The sequence below is a fragment of the Bos indicus genome, chromosome 21, assembly GCF_029378745.1.
Source record: "Bos indicus isolate NIAB-ARS_2022 breed Sahiwal x Tharparkar chromosome 21, NIAB-ARS_B.indTharparkar_mat_pri_1.0, whole genome shotgun sequence".
Taxonomy (NCBI): domain Eukaryota; kingdom Metazoa; phylum Chordata; class Mammalia; order Artiodactyla; family Bovidae; genus Bos; species Bos indicus.
This window is the reverse complement of record NC_091780.1, coordinates 9,635,532-9,662,407: the sequence shown is the minus strand read 5'-3', so window position 1 is coordinate 9,662,407 and position 26,876 is coordinate 9,635,532.

Below are 26,876 nucleotides of genomic sequence, written 5' to 3'. Positions count from 1 at the left end.
AGTAGGCATTCAATATGTATTAAATAAGCTATCAAGTCACTAAGTTCATCTGTTGCATATTCAGCACCTTTTATGTAGCAGGTACTGGGTGAATTCAGGAAGAAACCATTTTAAATTTTATTAATTTTGTGAATACCAAGTTTCAAAATTACCCTCAGTCTTTCATTCCACTTTAACTTTTATGAAGCTTGGGCCCCTTGTCGAAAAGTAGTTTTGAAGAGCAGCTAGTGTATTGCAAGAAAGTAAATGCTACAATTCCAAACTTGCCCTTACACAGCTGAGGAGTGTTGCATGGCACCCTGGCTCCGCGGGGAAACACCTGATCTGTCACCCAGAAGCGACGCCTACCTCCTTTAATTCATAATACCCAGGCATTTCTGGGAAGGGGAAGAAAAAGAAAGCAGGGCTAAATATGAAAAATTGGTCGCTCTTTGGATACTTCTGCCACCTAGTAATTGCCCTTGCCTAGGTATGTTTTCTTATAAATGGATTTTTAGGACCCTGAATCAATGGGAAATGTGTTTGGTAATGTTTTTGTGAAAGGAAGTATTAATGTTCTTTACAAAATCAGCCAGGTGCTTTAGAGGTTTAAAAATACATACTTCATCCTAAAATAACTTAATTGGAAAGGACATTTTCTTGTTCATGCCAATGAGTTATGCAATTTGTCCATGTTAAGGACCTCATGAACATTTGGTTCAACAATTTTAAACTGGCATTAAAATGGTTCTATGAGAATTTGTTTCCCTCATAGCTCAGTTGGTAAATCATCTACCTGCAATGAAGGAGACCTGGGTTCGATTCCTGGGTCGGGAAGATCCCCTGGAGAAGGAAATGGCAACCCACTTCAGTATTCTTGCCTGGAGAATCCCATGGACAAAGGAGCCTGACAGGCTACAGTCCACGGGATTGCAAGAGTTGGACATGACTTAGAGACTAAACCACCACCACCACCATGAGAATTTGCCGAGACCCTATAATAAATATTGGGACTTCCCTGATGGCTCAGATGGTAAAGCATCTGCCTACAATGTGGGAGACCCGGGTTCAATCCCTGGGTTGGGAAGATCTCCTGGAGAAGGAAATGGCAACCCACTCCAGTATTCTTGCCTGGAAAATCCCATGGATGGAGCAGCCTGGCGGGCTACAGTCCATGGGGTCGCTAGAGTGAGGGACTAGAGTCCGCTAGAGTCGGACATGAGTGAGGACTTTACTATAATAAGCATTAAACATGGGATGTCTTGTGTAACCACAATCCTCATAGCAGATTTCTTTTAAATATAAATTCACAGCTGGAGTTTAAAAGATACTACATCTTAACAGAATTCTTGCTATAACTGGTAAGTTTAAAAATTAACCCTTTCCTTCTATAAATCTTTTCTGTAATGGGTACAGCTATGTGCACAGCCCATAGAGGAATTAAAGCATGAGATTGCAATAGGAAAAAGAGTAAGAAGAAAATTCACATATTCAAAATACTGCAACACCCATATTCTTTCTTTGTTTTAAGGTAATTTGATTTATATTATCACACTTCAGGCTTCACAATATCCCTTCCAAGTCAGATATTACTCAGATAGTAAGTCAAGAGAAGTAAATTGACAGTTTGAATATAATCTGTTTTTAAGACCACTGATTTCTGCCATAGCATTAAGCCAAGACCACATGAACAGTGGTTTGGATTTAAAAAATCTCTGCTTAACTCCTCTGATATCCTGACTCGCCTAACTGATTCCAGCAATTGGAGCATGAATAGTATTTTCAACTATAGGGGTTTTTGTTTTTCTCTTTGTGGGAAATCAGCCTGATAGGTTGTGAGACTTTTACAAAAATTATTCACATTTAATATTTACTTGAAAAGCATCATCACCAGTAGTTTCAGCAAGGTAGGAAACATACACTTGACTGGTGCCTTGCTGAATCCATAGCACAGACAGAATTGCTAGCACTCAGCTGTGAACTGACGGTAAACTGTTCCTAAAAGAAAGGATAAGAGACTGAACCTGCACATGTTCGTAACCCAACTTGAAAATGATGGTTCCTTCAGGCATCAAATTTGTTCCTTCAAATCTGGAGACTTTTCTTTCCTGCTTATTTACAACATTGGCACTGAATCAAGGTAGTTTCTCAATATATAATTTGCATTCTTCTTGTTTTCTCTAGTCGACCTACTGCATAAATCTTCTCCCCATTTGATGTTTTACTTTTGAGTGGTGATAATTCATTCTTACCAGACTTCTGATTCTTCTAACATTTATAACTACCCAAATATGTGGAAAACATACAAAATGCTTTACCACCAACAAGGGATTAATCTTCAAAATATACAAATAGCTCATGCAGCTCAATATCAAAAAAAACAAACAACTCAATCAAAACATAAATGGAAGATCTAAACAGACATTTCTCCAAAGAAGACATACAGATGGCTAAAAGGAACATGAAAAGATGTTCAGCATCACTAACTATTAGAGAAATGCATATCAAAACTATAAGGAGGTAGCACCTCACACCAATCATAACGGCCGTCATCAAAAAAATCCTTACGAACAATAAATGCTGGAGAGGGTGTGAAGGAAAGGGAACTCCCTTACATTTTCGGTGGGAATGTAAATTGGCATAGCCACTACGGAGAACAGTATGGAGGTTTCTTTAAAAATTAAAAATAGAGCTACCATATGATCCAGCAATCCCACTCCCAGGCATACATCTGAAGAAAGTCACAATTTGAAAAGATACACGCACACCAGTATTCATCACAGCACTATTTACAATGCCAGGCGCCATTTGTAGCAACATGGATGGGCCTAGAGATTGTCATATTGAGTGAAGTCAGAGAAAGTTAAATATCATATGATACTGCTTACATGTGGAATCTAAAAAGAGGTTACAAATGAACTTATCTACAAAACAGAAATAGAGTTGCAGATGTAGAAAATAAACTTATGGTTACCAGGGGATATGGAGGGGAGGATATATTGGAAGATTGGGATTGAAATATACACACTACTATATATAAAACTGATAACTAATAAGGACCTACTGTATAGCACAGGGAATTCTACGCAATACTCTGCTTTGCTATACACCTGAAACTAACACAACATTGCAAGTCAACTCTACCCCAATAAAAGTTTTTTGAAAACAAAATTAGCTTAAAAAAAGATACAAGGTGCTTTAGCAGATTGAACTCTCCCTGATGAGTTAAGTCACATTCAAAGTAGCACATTTCTTTTATTAGCTTTGAGTTTTCTTAATATAAAACATGAAGTGCAAATATGGAAATACTGGATGAGAATACCGTACTGGCTGTCATAGTTTATTTCTGTTAATAACAATATGTAATTCATTTGTCCACAAATAATATATGAATATCATCTCTTTATATAAAAAATATTAAAAAAAACTACAAATAATGCCCGAGTACTCTTTATATGACACCCACAGCCACCTCCCCCCAGGCACTATTTCTTCTGGAGGAGCACTGATGCTAATGGAGTGTGTATATCCTTCAAGACTTTTTCTTTTCTATGTACATGTGGTCAATAAACCCCAATTTATGCGAAATAGATTGTCTTCTGGTGTTTATTCTAAATTTGTTTTTACTTAAAAAATATCTGGATGATCTTGTCCATGGTGGTGCCCATGGTACAATTTCATCTTCTTAATCACTTCATAATATTTCCTGGTATAGATATGTCATCTATACCAGATAATCATCCAGCTACTGACACTTAGAGTCATTTCATTTCCATTATTACCAATAACTCTACAATGAATGTTCACGCATAATGGCTTTAGAGTCACCAAGTTTAGCAAATAAAGATATAGAAAGGAAATACCTATACTAAAACAATATTATTGTATCCAAAACTCATATTTAATGGGCTGCGTGGGCACAGGAGGGCTGAGCGGAGCTACTCCATGTTCAACATCAGGAGGGGCAGCAGTGAGGAGATACCCCTCCTCCAACGTAAGGAGCAGTGGCTGCACTTTGCTGGAGCAGCCGTGAAGAGATACCCCACGTCCAAGATAAGAGAAACCCAAGTAAGATGGTAAGTGTTGCGAGAGGGCATCAGAGGCCAGAAACACTGAAACCATAATCACAGAAAACTAGTCAATCTGATCACACTGGGACCACAGCCTTGTCTAACTCAATGAATCTAAGCTATGCAGTGTGGGGCCACCCAAGACAGATGGGTCATGGTGGAGAGGTCTGACGGAATGTAGTCCACTGGAGAAGGGAATGGCAAACCTCTTCAGTATTCTTGCCTCGAGAACCCCATGAACAGTATGAAAAGGCAAAATGATAGGATACTGAAAGAGGAACTCACCAGGTCAGTAGGTGCCCAATTTGCTACTGAAGATCAGTGGAAAAATAACTCCAGAAAGAATGAAGGGATAGAGCCAAGGCAAAAACAATACCCAGTTGTGGGTGTGACTGGTGACAGAGGCAAGGTCCGATGCTGTAAAGAGCAATATTGCATAGGAACCTGGAATGTTAGGTTCATGAAACAAGGCAAATTGAAAGTGGTCAAACAGGAGATGGCAAGAGTGAACATTGACATTCTAGGAATCAGTGAACTGAAATGGACTGGAATGGGTGAATTTAACTCATAACCATTATATGTACTACCTTGGGCAGGAATCCCTTAGAAGAAACAGAGTAGCCATCATGGTCAACAAAAGAGTCTGAAATGCAGTACTTGGATGCAATCTCAAAAACGAAAGAATGATTGGTTTCCAAGGCAAACCATTCAATATCACAGTAATCCAGCCCTATGCCCCAACCAGTAACGCTGAAGAAGCTGAAGTTGAATGGTTCTATGAAGACCTACAAGACCTTTTAGAACTAACACCCAAAAAAGATGTCCTTTTCGTTATGGGGGACTGGAATGCAAAAGTAGGAAGCCAAGAAACATCTGGGGTAACAGAGAAATTTGGCCTTGGAATACGGAGTGAAGCAGGACAAAGGCTAATAGAGTTTTCCCGACAGAACACACTGGTCATAGCAAACACCCTCTTCCAACAACACAAGAGAAGACTCTACACATGGACATCACCAGATGGTCAACACCAAAATCAGATTGATTATAATCTTTGCAGCCAAAGATGCAGGAGCTCTATACAGTCAGACCAGGAGCTGACTGTGGCTCAGATCATGAACTCCTTATTGCCAAAGTCAGACTTAAATTGAAGAAAGTAGGGAAAACCAATAGACCATTCAGGTATGACCTAAATCAAATCCCTTATGATTATACAGTGGAAGCGAGAAATAGATTTAAGGGACTAGATCTGATAGATAGAGTGCCTGATGAACTATGGACGGAAGTTCGTGACATTGTCAGGAGACAGGGATCAAGACCATCCTCATGGAAAAGAAATGCAAAAAAGCAAAATGGCTGTCTGGGGAGGTCTTACAAATAGCTGTGAAAAGAAGAGAAGCAAAAAAGCACAGGATAAAAGGAAAGATATAAGCTTCTGAATGCAAAGTTCCAAAGAATAGCAAGGAGAGATAAGAAAGCCTTCCTGAGTGATCAACGCAAAGAAACAGAGGAAAACAACAGAATGGGAAAAACTAGACATCTCTTCAAGAAAATTAGAGATACCAAGGGAACATTTCATGCAAAGATGGGCTCGATAAAGGACAGAAATGGTATGGACCTAACACAAGCAGAAGATATTAAGAAGAGGTGGCAAGAATACACAGAAGAATTGTACAAAAAAGATCTTCACCACCCAGATAATCACGATGGTGTGATCACTGACCTCAAGCCAGACATCCTAGAATGTGAAGTCAAGTGGGCCTTAGAAAGCATCACTACGAACAAAGCTAGTGGTGGAATTCAAGTTGAGCTATTTGAAATCCTGGAAGATGATGCTGTGAAAGTGTTGCACTGAATATGCCAGCCAATTTGGAAAACTCAGTAGTGGCCACAGGACTGGAAACGGTCAGGTTTCATTCCAATCCTGAAGAAAGGCAATGCCAAAGAAAGCTCAAACTACCGCACAATTGGACTCATCTCATACGCTAGTAAAGTAATGTTGAAAATTCTCCAAGCCAGGCTTCAGCAATATGTGAACCGTGAACTTCCAGATGTTCAAGCTGGTTTTAGAAAAGGCAGAGGAACTAGAGAGTGCCAGCATCCGCTGGATCATTGAAAAAGCAAGAGAGTTCCAGAAAAACATCTATTTCAGCTTTATTGACTATGCCAAAGCCTTTGACGGCGTGGATCACAATAAACTATGGAAAATTCTGAAAGAGATGGGAATACCAGACCACCTGACCTGCCTCTTAAGAAACCTATATGCAGGTCAGGAAGCAACAGTTAAAACTGGACATGGAAAAACAGACTGGTTCCAAATAGGAAGGAGTATGTCAAGGCTGTATACTGTCACCCTGCTTACATAACTTATATGCAGAGTACATCATAAGAAATGCTGGGCTGGATGAAGCACAAGCTGGAATCAAGATTGCTGGGAGAAATATCAATAACCTCAGATATGCAGATGACACCACCCTTATGGCAAAAAGTGAAGAACTAAAAAGCCTCTTGATGAAAGTGAAAAAGTTGGCTTATAGCTCAACATTCAGAAAACTAAGATCGTGGCATCCAGTCCCATCACTTCATGGGAAATAGATGGGGAAAGTGTCAGACTTTATTTTTGCAGGGATCCAAAATCATGTAGATGGTGATTGCAGTCATGAAATTAAAAGATGCTTACTCCTTGGAAAGAAAGTTATGACCAACCTAGATAGCATATTCAAAAGCAGAGACATTACTTTGCCAACAAAGGTCCATCTAGTCAAGGCAATGGTTTTTCCAGTGGTCATGTATGGATGTGAGAGTTCGACTGTGAAGACTGTGAGCACTGGAGAATTGATGCTTTGAGCTGTGGTGTTGGAGAAGACTCTTGAGAGTCCCTTGGACTGCAAGGAGATCCAACCAGTCCATCCTAAAGGAGATCAGTCCTGGGTATTCATTGGAAGGACTGGTGCTAAAGCTGAAACTCCAATACTTTGGCCACCTGATGTGAAGAGTTGACTCATTGGAAAAGACTCTGATGCTGGGAGGGATTGGGGGAAGGAGGAGAAGGGGACAGTAGAGGATGAAATGGCTGGGTGGCTGGATGGACAAGAGTTAGAGTGAACTCCGGGAGTTGGTGAAGGACAGGGAGTCCTGGCGTGCTGTGATTCATGGGGTCACAAAGAGTCAGACACGACTGAGTGACTGAACTGAACTGAACTGTATTTTATCTGTGGTCTACTTCTTATTTAAGTATGTGAGTGCATTTTAGAGTAGATATCAAAAAATGGAATGACTAGGATGATGACAATGGACACTTTTTTCTTCAATTTTACAGGTTTTGCTTTCTGTCCTCCTGGATCATAACACTAATTTATACTTTCTTGTATTTTTTCCTGGCCTCAAGAACTGAAAAGTAATTAGATTTACAGCTTAATTACTTTTTAATGATATGTATGTGTATAGAGATATGTCAACATCACTAAAAAACAAAATATACGTAGTAAAATACATATGAAGAAGATCATCATGACTTATGTGCACAGCTTGATCTTGCTTTAAAACTGAACACACCTGTCTAACCAGTCCAAACTTGGAGAAACCAAATGTTACCTACCTCTTCTCTATTCCAGTCATTAATAACTCTCTCCCCAATGCCTACACATGCCAGTGTGCAATCAGGATTCAGACTTTTAGTAACTTAGTTGTTTTTAATTGGTTTACTGAACATAAATGGAACCATAATATATGGCTTTTTCCTCTCAACACTGTGTTTGTGAGAGTCATCCATCTGTATAGTTTTCTTTCATTTTCATTCCTATATGGTATTCACCCAATGTCGATCTTTTTGTGAAAAACACATAAAAGATTATAACTTTTCCTCTGAGTAACAATTTGGCCTCATTCCAAAGACTTGTGTCAGAGAGTGCTTTCATTTATTCCTGAAGCAATTCTAAGTTACATTTAAGATATAGTCTTTAATCCAATAGTTATTTAGAATTGAATATCTTTACATGCATGGGATTGAAATTCCCTTCTTCCACATTTTTGTTGATGAAGATGTTTTCTTCCTGCATATTTCTTTTTCACCAGTTTTAAAATATTACACTTTCACCCTTTCAAAATCTTTACTTCTAACTTTTTATGAGGTAAGCAGTGCTATTTTCTAGACTGCTTGGTGTCTTCGATATGTGTTTCCCTCCCCTTACTTTGCTTATATGTATAGTAAATAGCTGTTTGTTGTGTAGTTGGATTTTTTCATGATATAATCTTAATCTCTCCTTTCAAGTAGGTGAATGTAGCCTATTCTCTCATTTTATGAGTGCTGATCTTGAAATATTTTAATTCTATTTTAGTAACTACAGAGAAGATTAAGAAGAAAATATATTTTTACACAAACTTAAGAGGTAATCTAGCCAAATATTCTCCCTGAATCAATCAAGACTCTAAGTACAAATTTATAGTGGTGTTAGTCACTCAGTCATGTCTGATTTTTGTGACCCTATGGACTGTAGACCGCCAGGCTCCTCTGTCCATGGAATTCTCCAGGCAAGAATAATGCAGTGGGAAGCCATTCCCTTCTCCAGGGGATCTTCTTGACCCAGGGATTGAAGCTGGGTCTCCCACACTACAGGCAGATTCTTCACCATCTGAGCCAGCAGAGAATCCCCCCACCCCCAATTTATATGCTGGATTTTTATTTCTACTCACCTATCCTACTGATGTTCTCTTTTTAGTTGTAGGACATTATTAGTTCTTCAAAAATTACTGTTTATTTACAGTTATATTTTTAATGCCCATCATTTCCCACATATCAGGTCATTTGAGCTCCATTCTTCCTTTTTTTTTAATTGAAGGATAATTGCTTTACAGAATTTTGTTGTTTTCTGTCAAACCTCAACATGAATCAGCCATAGGTATACATATATCCCCTCCCTTTTGAACTTCCCTCTCATCTCCCGCCCCATCCCACCCCTCTAGATTGATACAGAGTCCTTGTTTGAGTTTCCTGAGCTACACAGCAAATTTTCATTGGCTATCTATTTTACATATGGTAATGTAAGTTTCCATGTTACTCTTTCCATACATCTCACCCTCTCATCCCTTCTCCCCATGTCCATAAGTCTATTCTCTATGTCTTTTTCTCCATTGCTGCCCTGTAAATAAGTTCTTCAGTACCATTTTTCCAGATTAAATATATATATGTGTTAGAATATGATATTTATCTTTCTCTTTCTGACTCACTTCACTCTGTGTAACAGGTTCTGGGTTCATCCACCTCATCAGAACTGATGCACATGTGTTCCTTTTTATGGCTGAATAATATTCCATTGTGTATATGTACCACATTTCTTTATCCATTCATCTGTCGATTGACACCTAGGTCACTTCCATATTCTAGCTATTGTAAATAATGCTGCAATGAACTATGGGATACATGTGTCTTCTTCAATTTTAGTTTCATCAGGGTATATGCCTAGGAGTGGGATTGCTGGGTAATATGCTGATTTTATTCCTAGATTTTTAAGGAATCTCCATATCATTTTCCATAGTGGCTGTATCAATTTACATTCCCACCAACAGTGCAAGAGCATTCCCTTTTCTCCACAACCTCTCCAGCATTTATTGTTTGTAGACTTTTTAACAATGGCTATTCTGACCTGTGTGAGGTGGTATCTCATTGTGGTTTTGATTTACATTTCTCTAATAATAAGCAATGTTGAGCATTTTTCATGTGTTTTTTAGCCATCTGTATGTCTTTGGAGAAATGTCTGTTTAGGTCCTCTTCCCACTTTTTGATTGGGTTGTTTGTTTCTCTGGTATTGAGTTGTATGTGCTGCTTGTATATTTTAGAAATTAATCCTGTGTCAGTTGTGTCATTTGCTATTATTTTCTCCCATTCTGAGGGTTGTCTTTTCACTTTGCTTATAGTTTCCTTTGCTGTGAAAAATCTTTTAAGTTTAATCAGGTCCCACTTGTTTACTTTTGTTTTTATTTCCATTACTCTAGGAGGTGGGTCATAGAGGATCTTGCTTTGATTTATGTCATTGAGTGTTCTGCCTATGTTTACCTCTAAGTGTTTAACAGTTTCTGGTCTTAAACTTAGGTCTTTAATCCACTTTGAGTTTATCTATATGTATGCTGTTAGGAAATATTCTAGTTTCATTCTTTTACATGTAGCTGTCCAGTTTTCCCAGCACCTTTTATTGAAGAGGCTATCTTTGCCCCCTTTGTATACTCTTGCCTCCTTTGTCAAAAGTAAAGTACCATAAGTGCATGAGTTCATTTCTGGGCTTTCTATCTTGTTTCATTGATCTATATTTCTGTTTTTGTGCCAGTACCATATGGTCTTGATGACTGTAGCTTTGTAGTATAATCTGAAGTCAGGATGGGTGATCTCTCCAGTTCCATTCTTCTTTCCCTGCTTTGGCTATTCAGGGTCTTTTGAGTTTCCATATTAGTGTGAAATTTTTTCCTAGTTCTATGAAAAATGCCATTGGAAATTTGATAGGGATCATATTGAATCTGTAGATTGTGTTTGGTAGTATAGTCACTTTCACAATATTGATCCTTCTTACCCAGGAACATGGAATATCTCTCTGTTTATGTCATCTTTGATTTCTTTCATTAGTGTCTTATAATTTCCTGTCTACAGTTCTTTTGTCTCCTTCAGTTCAGTTCAGTTCAGCCACTCAGTCATGTCCAACTCTTTGCAATCCCATTAATCACAGCACACCAGGCCTCCCTTTCCATAACCAACTCCCAGAGTTTACCCAAACTCATGTCCATCGAGTTGGTGATGCCATCCAGCCATCCCATCCTCTGTCGTCCCCTTCTCCTCCTGCCCTCAATCCCTCCCAGCATCAGGGTCTTTTCCAATGAGTCAGCTCTTCGCATGAGGTGGCAAAGTATTGGAGTTTCAACTTCAGCATCAGTCCTTCCAATGAACACCCAGGACTGATCTCCTTTCGGATGCACTGGTTGGATCTCCTTGCAGTCCAAGGTACTCTCATGAGTCTTCTCCAACACCACAGTTCAAAGCATCAATTCTTCGGTGCTCAGCTTTCTTCACAGTCCAACTCTCACATCCATACATGACCACTGGAAAAACCATAGCCTTGACTAGATGGACTTTTGTTAGCAAAGTAATGTCTCTACTTTTGAATATGCTATTTAGGTTGGTCATAACTTTCCTTCCAAGAGTAAGTGTCTTTTAATTTCATGGCTGCAATCACCGTCTACAGTGATTTTGGAGCCCCAGAAAATAAAGTCTGACATTGTTTCCACTGTTTCCCCATCTATTTCCCATGAAGTGATGGGACCAGATGCCATGATCTTAGTTTTCTGAATGTTGAGCTTTAAGCCAACTTTTCCACTCTTCTCTTTCACTTTCATCAAGAGGCTTTTTAGTTCCTCTTCACTTTCTGCCATAAGGGTGGTGTCATCTGCATATCTGAGATTATTTCGCCCAACAGTCTTGTTTCCAGCTTGTGTTTCTTCCAGCCCAGTGTTTCTCATGATGTACTCTGCATATAAGTTAAATAATATACAACCTTGACATACTCCTTTTCCTATTTGGAACCAGTTTGTTGTTCCATGTCCAGTTCTAACTGTTGCTTTCTGACCTGCATACAGGTTTCTGAAGAGGCAGGTCAGGTGGTCTGGTATTCCCATCTCTTGAAGAATTTTCCACAGTTTATTGTGATCCACACAGTCAAAGGCTTTGTTGTAGTCAATAAAGCAGAAGTAGATGTTTTTCTGGAACTTCTTGCTTTTTCGATGATCCAGCAGATGTTGGCAATTTGCTCTCTGGCTCCTCTGCCTTTTCTAAAATCAGCTTCAACATCTGGAAGTTCATGGTTCACGTATTGCTGAAGCCTGGCTTGGAGAATTTTGAGCATTACTTTACTAGTGTGTGAGATGAGTGCAATTGTGCAGTAGCTTGAGCTTTCTTTGGGCTTGGAATGAAAACTGACCTTTTCCAGTCCTGTGACCACTGCTGAGTTTTCCAAATTTGCTGGCATATTGAGTGCAGCACTTTCACAGCATCATCTTTCAGGATTTGAAATAGCTAATTGGAATTCCATCACCTCCACTAGCTTTGTTCATAGTGATACTTTCTAAGGCCCACTTGACTTCACATTCCAGGATGTCTGGCTGTAGGAGAGTGATCACGCCATTGTGATTATTTGGGTCATGAAGATATTTTTTGTACAGTTCTGTGCATCCTTGCCATCTCTTCTTAATATCTTCTGCTTCTGTTAGGTCCATACCATTTCTGTCCTTTATCGAGCCCATCTTTGCATGAAATATTCCCTTGGTATCTCTAATTTTCTTGAAGAGATCTCTAGTCTTTCCCATTCAGTTGATTTCCTCTATTTCTTTGCATCATTCTCTGAGGAAGGCTTTCTTATCTCTCTTTGCTATTCTTTGGAACTCTGCACATTCAGATGCTTATATCTTTCCTTTTTTCCTTTGCTTTTTGCTTCTCTTCTTTTCACAGCTATTTGTAAGACATCCCCAGACAGCCAGTTTGCTTTTTTGCATTTCTTTTCCATGGGGATGGCTTGATCCCTGTCTCCTGTACAATGTCACAAACCTCCGTCCATAGTTCATCAGACACTCTATCAGATCTAGTCCCTTAAATCTATTTCTCACTTCCACTGTATAATCATAAGGGATTTGATTTAGGTCATAACCTGAATGGTCTAGTGGTTTCCCCTACTTTCTTCAATTTAAGTCTGACTTTGGCAATAAGGAGTTCATGATCTGAGCCACAGTCAGCTCCCGGTCTTGTTTTTGCTGACTGTATAGAGCTTCTCCATCTTTGGCTGCAAAGAATATAATCAATCTGATTTCAGTGCTGACCATCTGGTGATGTCCATGTGGTCAGTTTATTCCTAGATAATTAATTCTTTTTGTTGAAATGATGATTGGGATTGATTCATTAATTTCTCTTTGTGAAGTTTTCATTGTTAGTATATAAAAATCAAGTGATCTCTGTGTGTAGATTTTGTATCCTGCAACTTTGCTAAGTTCATTAGATCTAGAATTTTCTGACACTATATTTGGGGTTTCTATGTGCAGTATTGTGTCATCTTCAAACAGTGAAAGCTTTACTGATTTTCTGATCTGGATTCTTTTTATTTCTTTTTCTTCTCTGATTACTGTAGCTAGGACTTTCAGAACTATGTTGAATGATAGTGGTGAAAGTGTACACCCCTATCTTGTTCCTGATCTTAGGGGGAATGCTTTCAGTTTTTCACCATTGAGAATCATGTTTGCTGTAGGCTTATCATATATGGCTTTTTTGATGTTGAGGTAGGTTTCTTCTATGCCCCTTTTTTGAAGAGTTTTAATCATAAATGGGTGCTGAATTTTGTCAGAGTATTTCTCTACATCTATTGAGATTATAATATGATTTTTATCTTTCAATTTGTTAATATGGTATATCACATTAATTAATTTGTGTATATTGAGGAGTCCTAGAATTCCTGGAATAAGCCCAAATTGATCATGGTGTATGAGCTTTTTGATGTGTTGATGAAGTCTGTTTGCTAAAATTTTGTTGAGGATTTTTGCATCTATGTTCATCAGTGATATTGGCCTGTAGTTTTCTTTTTTGTGTGTATTGTCTTTGTCTGGTTTTGATATCAGGGTGATGGTGACCTTGTAAAATGAGTTTGGAAGTGTTCCTTCCTCTGCAATTTTTGAAAGAATTTTAGAAGGATAGTGATTAACTCTTCTCTAAATGTTTGATAGAATTCTCCTATGAAGCCATCTGGTCCTGGGTTTTTGTTTTTGGGGATATTTTTGATCTCAGCTTCAATTTCAGTGCTTGTAATTGGGTTGTTCATAATTTCTATTTCTTCTTGGTTCAGTCTTGGAAGATTGAACTTTTCTAAGAATCTGCATTTCTTCCTGGTTATCCATTTTATTGACATAAAGTTGCTCATAATAGTCTCCTACAATTTTTTTTTAAACTTTACATAATTGTATTAGTTTTGCCAAATATCGAAATGAATCCACCACAGGTATACATGTGTTCCCCATCCTGAACCCTCCTCCCTCCTCCCTCCCCATTCCATCCCTCTGGGTCGTCCCAGTGCACTAGCCCCAAGCATCCAGTATCGTGCATCGAACCTGGACTGGCAACTCGTTTCTTACATGATATTTTACATGTTTCAATGTCATTCTCCCAAATCTTCCCACCCTCTCCCTCTCCCACAGAGTCCATAAGACTGTTCTATACATCAGTGTCTCTTTTGCTGTCTCGTACACCGGGTTATTGTTACCATCTTTCTAAATTCCATATATATGCGTTAGTATACTGTATTTATGTTTTTCCTTCTGGCTTACTTCACTCTGTATAATAGGCTCCAGTTTCATCCACCTCATTAGAACTGATTCAAATGTATTCTTTTTAATGGCTGAGTAATACTCCATTGTGTATATGTACCACAGCTTTCTTATCCATTCATCTGCTGATGGGCATCTAGGTTGCTTCCATGTCCTGGCTATTATAAACAGTGCTGCGATGAACATTGGGGTACACGTGTCTGTTTCCCTTCTGGTTTCCTCAGTGTGTATGCCCAGCAGTGGGATTGCTGGATCATAAGGCAGCACAATTCTTTCTATTTCCGCATTGTCTGTTGTAACCTCTCCTTTTTCATTTCTAATTTTGTTGATTTGATTTTTATCTTTTTTTCTTGATAAGTTCGGCTAAAGTCTTGTCAATTTTGTTTATCTTCTCAAAGAACCAGCTTTTAGTTTTATTAACCTTTACTATTGTCTCTTTTATTTCTTTTTATTTATTTCTGCTTGGATCTTTATGATTTATTTCCTTATAGTAATTCGGGGGTTTTTTCCTTCCTTTTTTCCCCCCAGTTGTTTTAGGTGTAAAGTTAGGTTGTCTATTTGATGTTGTTCTTATTTCTTGAGGTAAGATTGTATTGCTATAAACGTTCCTCTTAGAACTGCTTTTGCTGCATCCCATAGGTTTTGATTTGTTGTATTTTCATTGTCATTTGTTTCTAGAAATTTTTTTATTTCCCTTTTGATTTCTTCAATAACCTGTTGGTCATTTAGAAATGTGTTGTTTAATCTCCATGTATTTGTGTTCCTTAGAGTTTTATCTTGTAATTGATATCTAAGCTCATAGCACTGTGGTTGGAGAAGATGCTTGATACAATTTAAATTTTCTTAAATTTATGGAGGTTTGATTTGTGGAATGTTTCATGTGCTCTTGAAAAGAAGGTGTATTCTTCTGCATTTGGATGGAATGTCCTGAAGATATCAATGAGATCCATCTCATTTAATGTATCATTTAAGACTTATGTTTTCTTATTAGTTTTCTGTTGTGATGATCTGTCCGTTGGTGTGAGTGGGGTGTTAAAGTCTCCTACTATTATTGTGTGGATGAGATACATTAAAGTAATTTCTCCAGTAATAATTTCTCCTTTTATGTCTGTTAGTGTTTGTCTTATGTTTTGAGGTGCTTCTATGCTGGGTGCATAGATATTTACAATTGTTATGTCTTCCTCTTGGATTGATCTCTTGATCATTATGTAGCCTCCTTCCTTATCTCTTGTAATCTTCTTTATTTTAAGGTCTATTTTGTCTGATATGAGGGTTGCTATTCCAGCTCCATTTTGCCTCCTATTTGCATGGAAAATATTTTTCCGTCTTCTCACTTGCAGTCTATATGTGTCTTTAGGTCTGAAGTGGGTTTCTTGTAGACAGAATATATATGGGTCTTGTTTTCATATCCATTTGGCCAGTCTGTGTCTTTTGGTTGGAGCATTTAATCCATTTACATTTAAAGTAATTATTGATATATATGTTCCTCTTGCCATTTACTGAATTGTTTGGGGTTGATTTTGTAGATGTTTTTTCTTCTCTTGTATTTTTTGACTATATAATTCCCTTTAACATTTGTTGCAAAGATGGTTTGGTGATACTGAATTTTCTTTACTTTTGCTTTTCTGAAAAGCTTTTTATTTCTCCATCAATTTTGGATGAGATTCTTGCCAGGTGCAGTAATCTTGGTTGTAGATTTTTCCCTTTCAGTACTTTATATACATCCTGCCATTCCATTCTGGCCTGCAGAGTTTCTGCTGAAGGATCAGCTGTTAAGCATATGGGGTTTCCCTTGTATGCTACTTGCTGCTTCTCCCTAGCTGCTTTTAATATTCTTTCTTTGTGTTTAGTCTTTGTTAGTTTGATTAGTATCAGTCTTTGTGTGTTTCTCCTTTGGTTTATCCTGTATGGGACTCTTTGTGCCTCTTGGACTTGATTGACTATTTCCTTTTCCATGTTGGGGAAATTTTCAACTATAATCTCTTCAAAAATTTTCTCATAACCTTTTTCTCTTCTTCTTCTGGGACCCCGTAATTCGAATGTTGGTGCAATTGATATTATCCCAAAGGTCTCTGAGACTATCCTCAGTTCTTTTCATTCTTTTTACTTTATTCTTCTCTTCAGAAGTTATTTCCACCATTTTACTTTCCAGCTCACTGATTTGTTCTTCTGCTTCAGATATTCTGCTATTGATTCCTTCTAGAATATTTTTTAATTTCAGCAATTGTGTTGTTTGTCTGTGTATGTTTATTCTTTAATTCTTCTTCTGCTGCTGCTAAGTCACTTCAGTCATGTCCAACTCTGTGTGACCCCATAGACGACAACCCACCAGGCTCCCCCATCCCTGGGATTCCCCAGGCAAGAACACTGGAGTGGGTTGCCATTTCTTCTAGGTCTTTGTTAATTGATTCTTGCATTTTCTCCCTTTTGTTTTCAAAGTTTTTGATCATCTTTACTATCATTATTCTAAATTCTTTTTTTAGGTAGTTGGCCTATTTCCTCTCCATTTATGTGGACTTCTGTATTTCTAGTTTGTTCCTTCACTTGTGTAGTATTTCTCTGCCTTTTCATTATTATTATTTTTTAATTTATTGTGTTTGAGGGCTCCTTTTCCCAGGCTTCAAGGTTGAATTCTTTCTTCTTTTTGGTTTCTGCCCTCCTAAGGTTGGTACAGTGGTTTGCGTAAGCTTCGTATAGACTGAGATTTGTGCTGAGTTTTTGTTTGCGTGTTGTTTGTTTGTTTTTCCTCTCATGGGCAAGGCTGAGTGAGGTGGTTATACTCTCTGCTGAGGATTGGGTTTGTATTTTTGCTTTGTTTGTTGTTTAGATGAGGCATCCTGCACAGGGTGCTAGTGGTGGTTGGGTGATGCTGGGTCTTGTATTCCAGTGGTTTCCTTTCTGTGAGTTCTCACTATTTGATACCCCCTAGGGTTAGCTCTCTGGTAGTCTAGGGTCTTGGAGTCAGTGTTCCTACTCCAAAGGCTCAGGGATTGACCTCTGGTCAGGAATGAAAAAACAAACCACAAGTGGTTTGTTCTGGCATTAAGTGAGATTAAAACAAATATTCAAAAATGAGAAATCAAAGATGAACCCCAGACAAATGGCAGTTACAAAATCAAGCAAATAATAATTAAAATAATGTAATACACACATATACATACATGCTGCTGCTGCTAAATCGCTTCCATCGTGTCCGAGCCTGTGCGACCCCATAGACGGCAGCCCACCAGGCTCCCCCGCTCCTGGGATTCTCCAGGCAAGAACACTGGAATGGGTTGCCATTTCCTTCTCCAGTGCATGAAAGTGAAAAATGAAGTCGCTCAGTCGTGTCTGACTCTTAGCAACCCCATGGACTGCAGCCTACCAGGCTCCTCCGTCCATGGGATTTTCCAGGCAAGAGTACTGGAGTGGGGTGCCATCACCTTCTCTGATATACATATATACCCATGAGCAAAGTCAAAGAAGCCCAACAAAAATAAAGTACAGTGGATTGACCTGGTGAACAAAGTAAATCAAAACTTATATTTACCAGTTAAGAACAAAACTAAAACACAAACTGGAAAACAAAACTAAAGCAAGGTGCCAAGTGGGGAATAAAGCAATGAAAGCAAAACTAACAAATATGTTGAGAGGAAAGGAAAGAAACAAAAGAAAGAAACAATAGATATGCAAAGTTAAATAGAGGTAGATGAAGAAGATTTATATACATTAATATTAACTGCAAGAGGAAAAGAAAATAGGAAAGGCAAACAAAGGAATAAATGTAGAAAAAATAATAATAGGTTTAAAAAATTAAAATGAAAAAAAAAAGGAAAATTCCACAGAACCAATGTAGAAACAGAGGTTTGTAACAACAATAAAAAAATGTGACTGGGGGGGTGGTGGTGGGGAAACCAGTTCAAAAGCTTAGTTAGGTTTCATAGTGCCAATAAAATCAACAACTACAATAGAGTTGGGGAGAAACAGAAAAAAGAAAGAAAAAAATTCAAAAGAATCTACAGAATAAGTCAACACATAAGAATAATAAATGTTTCTCTTAAGTCACTGCTGTCAGAGTCCTTTCCCTCTCTGGGAGTCACAGTCCACCTCAACTCCCTAGCACATCCTCCAACACTGTGCTGATCTCTGGACCTGCTGTGGGGGCAGCTCAGATTCTGATCTGGCCCTACTCCTGTGTGTTTTTGCCTCCAATGCCCACAGCTATCAGACCTAGTGTGTCTTCTTTTGTAGGAGCTCTCAAGGACCTTTTATATATAATCCATAGATGCAGAGTCTGCCTAGTTGATCATGTGGATTTAATCTGTAGCTTGTACAGCTGGTAGGAAGGTTTTGGGTCTTCTTCCTTAGCCACATTGCCCCTGGGTTTCAATTGTGGTTTTATTTCCACCTCTATATGTGGGTCTTACACTGGGCTTTGCTCCCGAGGCTGTCCTGGAGGACTTGGGTTTTCCCCTGTGAGGGCCAGGTGTGGAGGTGGTGCAGCTGCTTGGGTTGCAGGGGTTCTGGCAGCATCAGGTACTCAGGGGGGTTGGCGGCTAGGGCAGCAAGAAATATAGTGCTTTAGAAGGGTATTGCAACCAGTATTGGTCAATACACTCCAGTATTCTTGCCTGGAGAAGCCCCCTCCCTGACAGAGAAGCCTGGCAGGCACTGAAGCAATCCTGTGTGCATAGACACAAGATTTTTTTCCCCTCTGGCAGCTCTGCCCCAGTGAGGGTTGAGTGTGAAGGCTGCACAGCTGCTTGGCTTGTGGGGACCCTGGCAACGCCAAGTGTGTAGGGACATGGACAGCCTCCGCTGCAGGAGTTATGGCCCTATCAGAGCCTTTCTTTGAGCCTCTTGTAGCTGGCAATCAGAAGGCCTCTTTGGCCAGTCTTTCTCTTAGCTCCGCCCATTCAGGCACTTAGAGGGCTCCTTTGCCTGGGGTCCTTCTCTGTTGTTGTCTGTCAGGCACATAGAGGGGGCCCCCTTTCCTGGGATCGTACTCTGTAGTTTGGTGCATCAGTCATTTAAAGGGGCACCCATGGTGGGGTCCTACCATATAGTTTGAGGCATCAGTCACTTATAGAAGCACCCTGGGTGGGGTCCTACTCTAGTTCAGTGTGTCAGGTGTTTGATGGGCCAGCCTCTCTGTTGTTCAGCTGCCGATTGTGGCAGGTGGGGAGAGAGAGCCTATGGTGATGGATCCATCCCCTACGTGTGACTCAGCAGTATCGCCTTGCTCCCATGGCTGCCTGGCTTTCCTCCACAGGCATTTCCCACCAGTCTCCTCCCTCACATCCCCTCGATCCATCTCTCCACAGTCAACAGCAGCCTTTTCCCTGGGATTGCTCTACAATCCCTAAACTCCAGCTCCCAGCCACTGCACCTTCCAGGGGACCTGCGTCCCTGTCCAGTGTACGTATGGCTGCAGCAAGGACTGTCTGATTCTCATTTCATGTAGGCTACCACAGATCAGCTGTTTCGCTCTCAGCCTTAAATGTCTCTCCTCTGACTCAGACAGTTGCCCTGATGTGGGCATCAGACCCCTGCTTCAGTTCCCCCACCCACCGAGGGCAGGTCCAGTCCTACTAACAGTCCTGTTTTTCCCCCTAGTTCCTTCATCTTATCGAGTTTTATGTGGTTCTATATACTCTTTTCTGCTGGTCAGGGACTCCTGTCTGCTCTCAGCTGGTGTGCGGCATGCACTTCTGTGTCTGAAGGTGTGTTCCTGATATATCTGTGGAGAGAAATGTACTCCACGTCCACCTACTCCTCTGCCATCTAGTTCCTCTCTATTTACTTCTTATTGATTATATTTTCTACTGTTTCTTCAGAAAGCATCTATGAATGTTTCTTCTGATTGTATAATTTTCTCAGGTTGTTTTCTTTTACTTTGCCCTCATATTTGATACATTGCTCATCAGGATATAGAATAATAAGCTCCAGGTTACATTTCTTGTGGACTTTGAATATATTTATCCATTCCTTTCTTGTATTTAGTGATTCTGATTAAAGTCTGATGTCAAGCAAATTCTCTTAGATTGCCAGTCCAGGTTTGATGCATGAGACAGGGCACTCAGGGCTGGTGCACTGGAATGACCCTGAGGGATGGGATGGGGAGGCAGGTGGGAGGGAGGGTCAGGATGGGGAACACATGTACACCCATGGCTGATTCATATCAATGTATGGCAAAAACCACCACAATATTGCAAAGGAGCCTCCAACTAAAATAAATTGGAAAAAAAAAAGATGCTAATAAGCTTTTGTCATTTTGAAACTTTTAGCTCTTTTCTTTTAATTAGTACTCTAAAATTTTACCAAATATATTTAAGCACATGGATGTTTTTGTTTGTGTCAAAGGGAACTGCTTACTCATTTGCATTGGTACTCAATGCCCTTTTTTAAACTGGAAATTCATACATTGCTTCTGTTCTGAGTCAGTTTTTCTATCATTATCTTACCATTCCCTTACCTTCATTCTCTAGCTTCTCTTTGTGCAATTCTTGTTATATGGAAGTCAGAAATGTCCTTATGAACTCCCAATTTGTTTTGTATTTTCCATTTTTTAAGCTTTTGTTTACTGCTTTTTAGGAGAATTAATTCACTTCTGTCTTTTCACTGGTCTTCCCAGTTGGCTCAGTGGTAAAGATTTTGACTGCCAATGCAGGCAACATACGTTAGACCCTTGGGTCAGGAAGATCTCTTGGAGAAGGAAAGGGAGACTCACTGCAGTATTCTTGCCTGGGAAATCCCATGGACAGAGGAGCTTGGCAGGCTGCAGTCCATCAGGTCCCAAAAGAGTCAGACGTGACTTAGCAACTAAACAACTATCTTTTAACTATGGAATAATTCTGAGATTGTTGTGTTTATCTCAGTGCTCACTTTTTCATTTCTGAAATTAATTCTTGTGATTTTATAGGAAAATATTTTGCATTTATTGATGCATTCCTACTCTAAATTCTTATTTTACCATTTTTCTGAGACTATTAAGCATAAGTTGTTCTACTTGTTGCATTTTCCCCTTATACTTGTGATTACCTTTTTTATTTATCAGTGTTTGATGTTTTGATTTTGTCATTATTTTGGTATTTGCCATTTTTTGAAGGCAGTGGGTAGGACATAGGACTTTCTGTACCTTTGCATTTTAAATAAATCGTTTTCATTTTATGATAAATCTATCATTGTGTTTGATGAGCTTAGAGTTTGAAGATCTGACATCTATTATGTAAAATGTTCATATTGAAATGATTATCTTATTCATTTTAAAAATGCAATGTTTTGTTTTTTTAAAAAAATAATGTTAAAGGCATTCTTTCTCACCTCCTTAAGTTACTTTTCTTTTTCTTTTGCTACAATTTAAAATTCCTTTCTTGTTACTAGGATTAGATTAGAATTACAGTCATTATCTTTTACTTAGGAATCCTTGGGGAATTATGTGTTGAGTTTGGAGGGGCAGCTTTCCCAAATGTGCCTTCTGAGACTACTGGAATTCTGATTCTCTGGTCCATCTCTTAGAAGTTCTCAATCAAGAAATCCAGAGAAATTGCTTTTTATTCACAAGTGTCCCATGTAAATAATCTTGCTGCTGCTGCTAAGTCGCTTCAGTCGCGTCCGACTCTGTGCGACCCCATAGACGACGGCAGCCCACCAGGCTCCCCCGTCCCTGGGATTCTCCAAGCAAGAACACTGGAGTGGGTTGCCATTTCCTTCTCCAATGCATGAAAGTGAAAAATGAAGTTGCTCAGTCGTGTCTGACTCTTAGTGACCCCATGGACTGCAGCCTACCAGGCTTCTCCATCTATGGGATTTTCCAGGCAAGAGTACTGGAGTGGGGTGCCACTGCCTTCTCCAGTAAATAATCTTACATCCTGGCAAATATGGGAGAGCAATATTGTTGGAATAGGGCAGAAATCTGAAGAACCTGAACACTCATTCTGTTGAAGCTGGGATACACTTTATTTGGCCAGAGTGAAGAGATTAAACTGAAACTTCCTCTCAGGTAAAGTTCTGGGTCCTTGTTGAACAAACACTTAGACTTCTGCTGAATGCTATTTTAATCCCTAATGGGTGACGTTCACTGTGTTTTGTGGCACTTAAATTTCAAAATCATGTTTCTGGCACTTGACAGCGAAGGTCAGTGGTGCTAAACCACTCCCACCTGCTAAAATCAGTTATTATTTTAAGCAGGTTTAACTGAGGTGCACCATTTGGAAATAGTTTGCAAAAATGCCTGTTTTCTCAGGGGGGAAGTAACCAGTGTGCCTGAGGTTTCTGAGTGTTTCCAGGATTAAACTTGATCTCTCCGTCAATCAACTAGGAATCAAGAAGGTAGACTGTATAACAGTTCTACTAATCTGAACAATTTTTGAACCTTGTAGAATTTTGTTGCCATTTTGATATCACTGCAAACTAGTTCTAGGCTAGAATTTTACTGACTTGCTCTGTAATATTGTGTCATTCTTAGAGGCTGATTGCCTTGACTTGACAGGAAGCACAACCTAATAGCTAATTTCAGCTAAAGCTGAGAAAGATAGTGCTAGAAACAACTTAAGTAACTATAGTCAAATATGGTGGTAAAAAACTTGCTTTCCACAGTTTATTCTTATCAAGATGGGAGATAGACAAACGTTCAACAGTTTGAAGCTTTAATTTGTTTAGAGCAGGAATCAAAATTTAACTTCTGTGCAAGTTACTTATTTGCTAGTTTGTTTACATATTGTGTGGGGTTGCAAAGGAAAGGGAGGAGAGAATATTCAAATTCCCTGATATGCATGCTGGCAAAGGAAATATTGTGCCTAAGTCATTTTGTATTTTGCACATGGATTTATTTAGCATTAGTCAATTAACTTTTGAATTCATAGCACATGAGTTACTATTTTAGTTGTTTAATATTTTCTGTATATTATAAACGCAAAAAAAGAAGTTACAGGGAAAATGGAAATGTTGATTTTAAGGAAAAAGAAGTTTAAATACTGCATATGTGCTTAGTTACTAAGTCATGTCTGACTCTTTGTGACCCCATGCACTGCAGCCTGCCAGTTCCTTTGTTCATGGCATTTCTCAGGCAAGAATACTGGAGTGGTTTGCCATTTCCTTCTCCAGGGGATCTTCCCAATCCAGGGGCTAAACCTGCACATCCTTTGTCTCTTGAACTGGCAGACAGGTATTTACCAATTGAGCCACCTGGGAAGCCCCCAAACTGTTGGATCAAAGGTTTTCCCTCTCCTCAATAGAATGATTTTATAATATCTGTTCGTGTAGTTCAGATTTGAAAACTGGAGAATGGCCTGTCAGGTAACCCTGGAACTCTGGTTCCGGCTTCAGAAACAAAGCTCCTTAGGTTGTGACTTTAAAGGACTTTGATGTGTTTGAAAAATTAATCTTAATAATTACATCATAATTCATGGACTATAATTACTATAGTTATAATAATAAAAACATTCACAGTTATAGTAATAAATTGAATAGCTAAGGAAAAATAGAAAAATACCAAGCTAAGTAACTTTGGATTTTATTTAAAAATCCTAAAAAATGATGCTGTGAAAGTGCTGCATTCAATATGCCAGCAAATTTAGAAAACTCAGCAGTGGCCACAGGACTGGAAAAGGTCAGTTTTTATTCCAATCCCAAAGAAAGGCAATGCCAAAGAATGTTTAAACTACTGCACAATTTCACTCATCTCACACGCTAGTAAAGTAATGCTCAAAATTCCCCAAGCCAGGCTTCAACAGTACGTGAACTGTGATCTTCCAGATGTTCAAGCTGAATTTAGAAAAGGCAGAGGAACCAGAGATCAATTTGCCAACTTTCGCTGGATCATCAAAAAAGCAAGAGAGTTCCAGAAAAACATCTACTTTTGCTTTATTGACTATGCCGAAGCCTTTGACTGTGTGGATAACAACAGACTATGGAAAATTCTGAAAGAGATGGGAATACCACACCACCTCATCTGCCTCCTGAAACATCTGTATGCAGGTCAGGAAGAAACAGAACTGTACATGGAACAATAGACTGGTTCCCAATCCAGAAAGGAGTATGTTGAAGCTGTACATTGTCACCCGCTTATTTAAATTATATGCAGAATACATCATTCAAAATGCTGGGCTGGATGAAGCACAAGCTGGAATCAAGATTGCTGGGAGAAATATCAATTACCTCAGACAGGTGGATGACACCACCCTCATGGCAGAAAGTGAAGAAGAACTAAAGAGCCTCTTGATGAAAGTGAAAGAGGAGAGTGAAAAAGTTGGCTTAAAATTCAACATTCAGAAAACTAAGATCATGACATCTGGTCCCATCACTTCATGGCAAATAGATGGGGAAACAGTGGAAACAGAGGCAGACTTTATTCTGGGGGGCTCCAAAATCACTGCAGATGGTGACTACAGTTATGATATTAAAATATTCTTGCTCCTTGCAAGAAAAGCTATGACCAACCTAGACAGCTATTAAAAAGCAGAGACATTACTCGCCAACAAAGGTCTGTCTAATCAAAGCTATGGTTTCTCCAGTAGTCTTGTACAGATGTGAGAGTTGGACTATAAAGAAAGCTGAGCACCTAAGAATTAATGCTTTTGAACTGTGGTTTTGGAGAAGACTCTTGAGAGTCCCTTGGACTGCAAAGAGATACAACCTGTCCATTCTAAAGGAAATCTGTCATGAATATTCATTGGAAGGACTGATGCTGAAGCTGAAGCTCCAGTACTTTGACCACGTGATGCCAGGAACTGACTCAGTAGAAAAGACCTTAATGCTGGGAAAGATTGAAAGCAGGAGAAGGGGATGACAGAGGATAAGATGGTTGGATGGTATCACTGACTCTATGGACATGAGTTTGAGTAAGCTCTGGGAGTTGGTGATGGATAGGGAAGCCTGGCATGGTGCAGTACATGGGGTCACAAAGAGTCGGACACGACTGAGCAACTGAACTGAACTGAGGTAACTTTGGGTCTCAGGCTGGTATATTCCTTACAGTGTATTTCCTATGCTTATTTCTATTAGGATTCTTTTCTTGCAAATATCAGAAGAGCCATTACTACCTGACATTGATTTGGTGCCCCATATTCTTGCCTAAGGAAAAACAGAACAGAATGAGGAATGAGTGGAATAAGGCTTGACTCAGGTCTCACATAGCATGACTAGGACCCAGTCTTTAGTCCACTGTCTTCTACTTGCCCAGAAATGCAAACGTCCTTCCACAGGCCCCTCCCTGGATAAGGATGTGGGCATGAACTAACATGACTGCTGAGTTAAAAGACCTTTCCCCCTTTAGGATGATTTTATAGTGCTAAAACATTTATATTGAGTATAACTTAGAAAAGGCTCTTTTTTATGTTGGAGGGAGAAATGGATATACATCTGCTCTCTGAACAAGAAGTATCTTCTCTCACTTGTAACTTTGTTACAGGTGATAATGCCCAATGAGACCCCTAGCCACAATTGTTGGAGTGAATTGATTTTCAAATTTCAGTTGTCACAACAGGATATTCATTTGCAGGAGGATTCTATTACTTAGGGTGCGCTTACTCCCCACCTTTTTCTTTGAGGAATAATCATAGTAAACGGATAATGACAATGACAAAAGATGTTAACCACCATCATTTCTGTGGTTTTAAATAGTGTTTCTCAAGCTGTAAAGGTAAGAGAGTGCTGAACCTCTAAATATGAGGGCTCAGGAACTCTGTGTTAGAGCTTACGTGGGTTAGTTTCTTGAAGCACAAGTGGGACAGATTAAACCACCTAGCCAGGGCTGTGCTGGAGATTGAAATACACTGACATAGTGAAGATGCAAACGTTATTTGCATTGTTCAAATGCCATAAAAACTTAAGAAATCATTTTGAATGACAAAAAGCACATCTACTAATCTTAAGTATAAAACCTTTTTTCCCCTCCAAACATAAAAGGTAGCCATTTTTTAATATGAAGTATTTTGGTCTATAACTTGCATAGAATTTCATTAAAATTCATTACAAATCACAAAATGTAATTCTGCTGAGAAACTTAGGCTACTGCTTATTTTTCTGGATTAATGGTCAAGATTTCAATTTTAATAAGTTTTTGTTGCTTTTTTGGAGTACAGCACAATCTGGGGTTGTGGGGAAAATGCCAGGCCAGATGTAATAAGCTAGAGCTACTTGTAAGATGTAGGGTTGTATGACACATCTTTGGAATTCATTGTCCTCATTTGTAAAGTGGAAGGGTAATACCATAGGGTCATATATCTTTTTTTTAACTTTAATTTATTTTAATTGGAGGCTAATTACTTTACAATATTGTATTGGTTTTGCCATACATCAACATGAATCCACCATGAGTGTACACGTGTTCCCAATCCTGAACCCCCCTCCCCTCTCCCTCACCATACCATCCCTCTGGGTCATCCCAGTGCACCAGCCCCAAGCATCCTGTATCCTGCATCGAACCTGGACTGGCAATTCGTTTCTTATATGATATTATACATGTTTCAATGCCATTCTCCCAAATCATCCCACCCTCTCCCTCTCCCA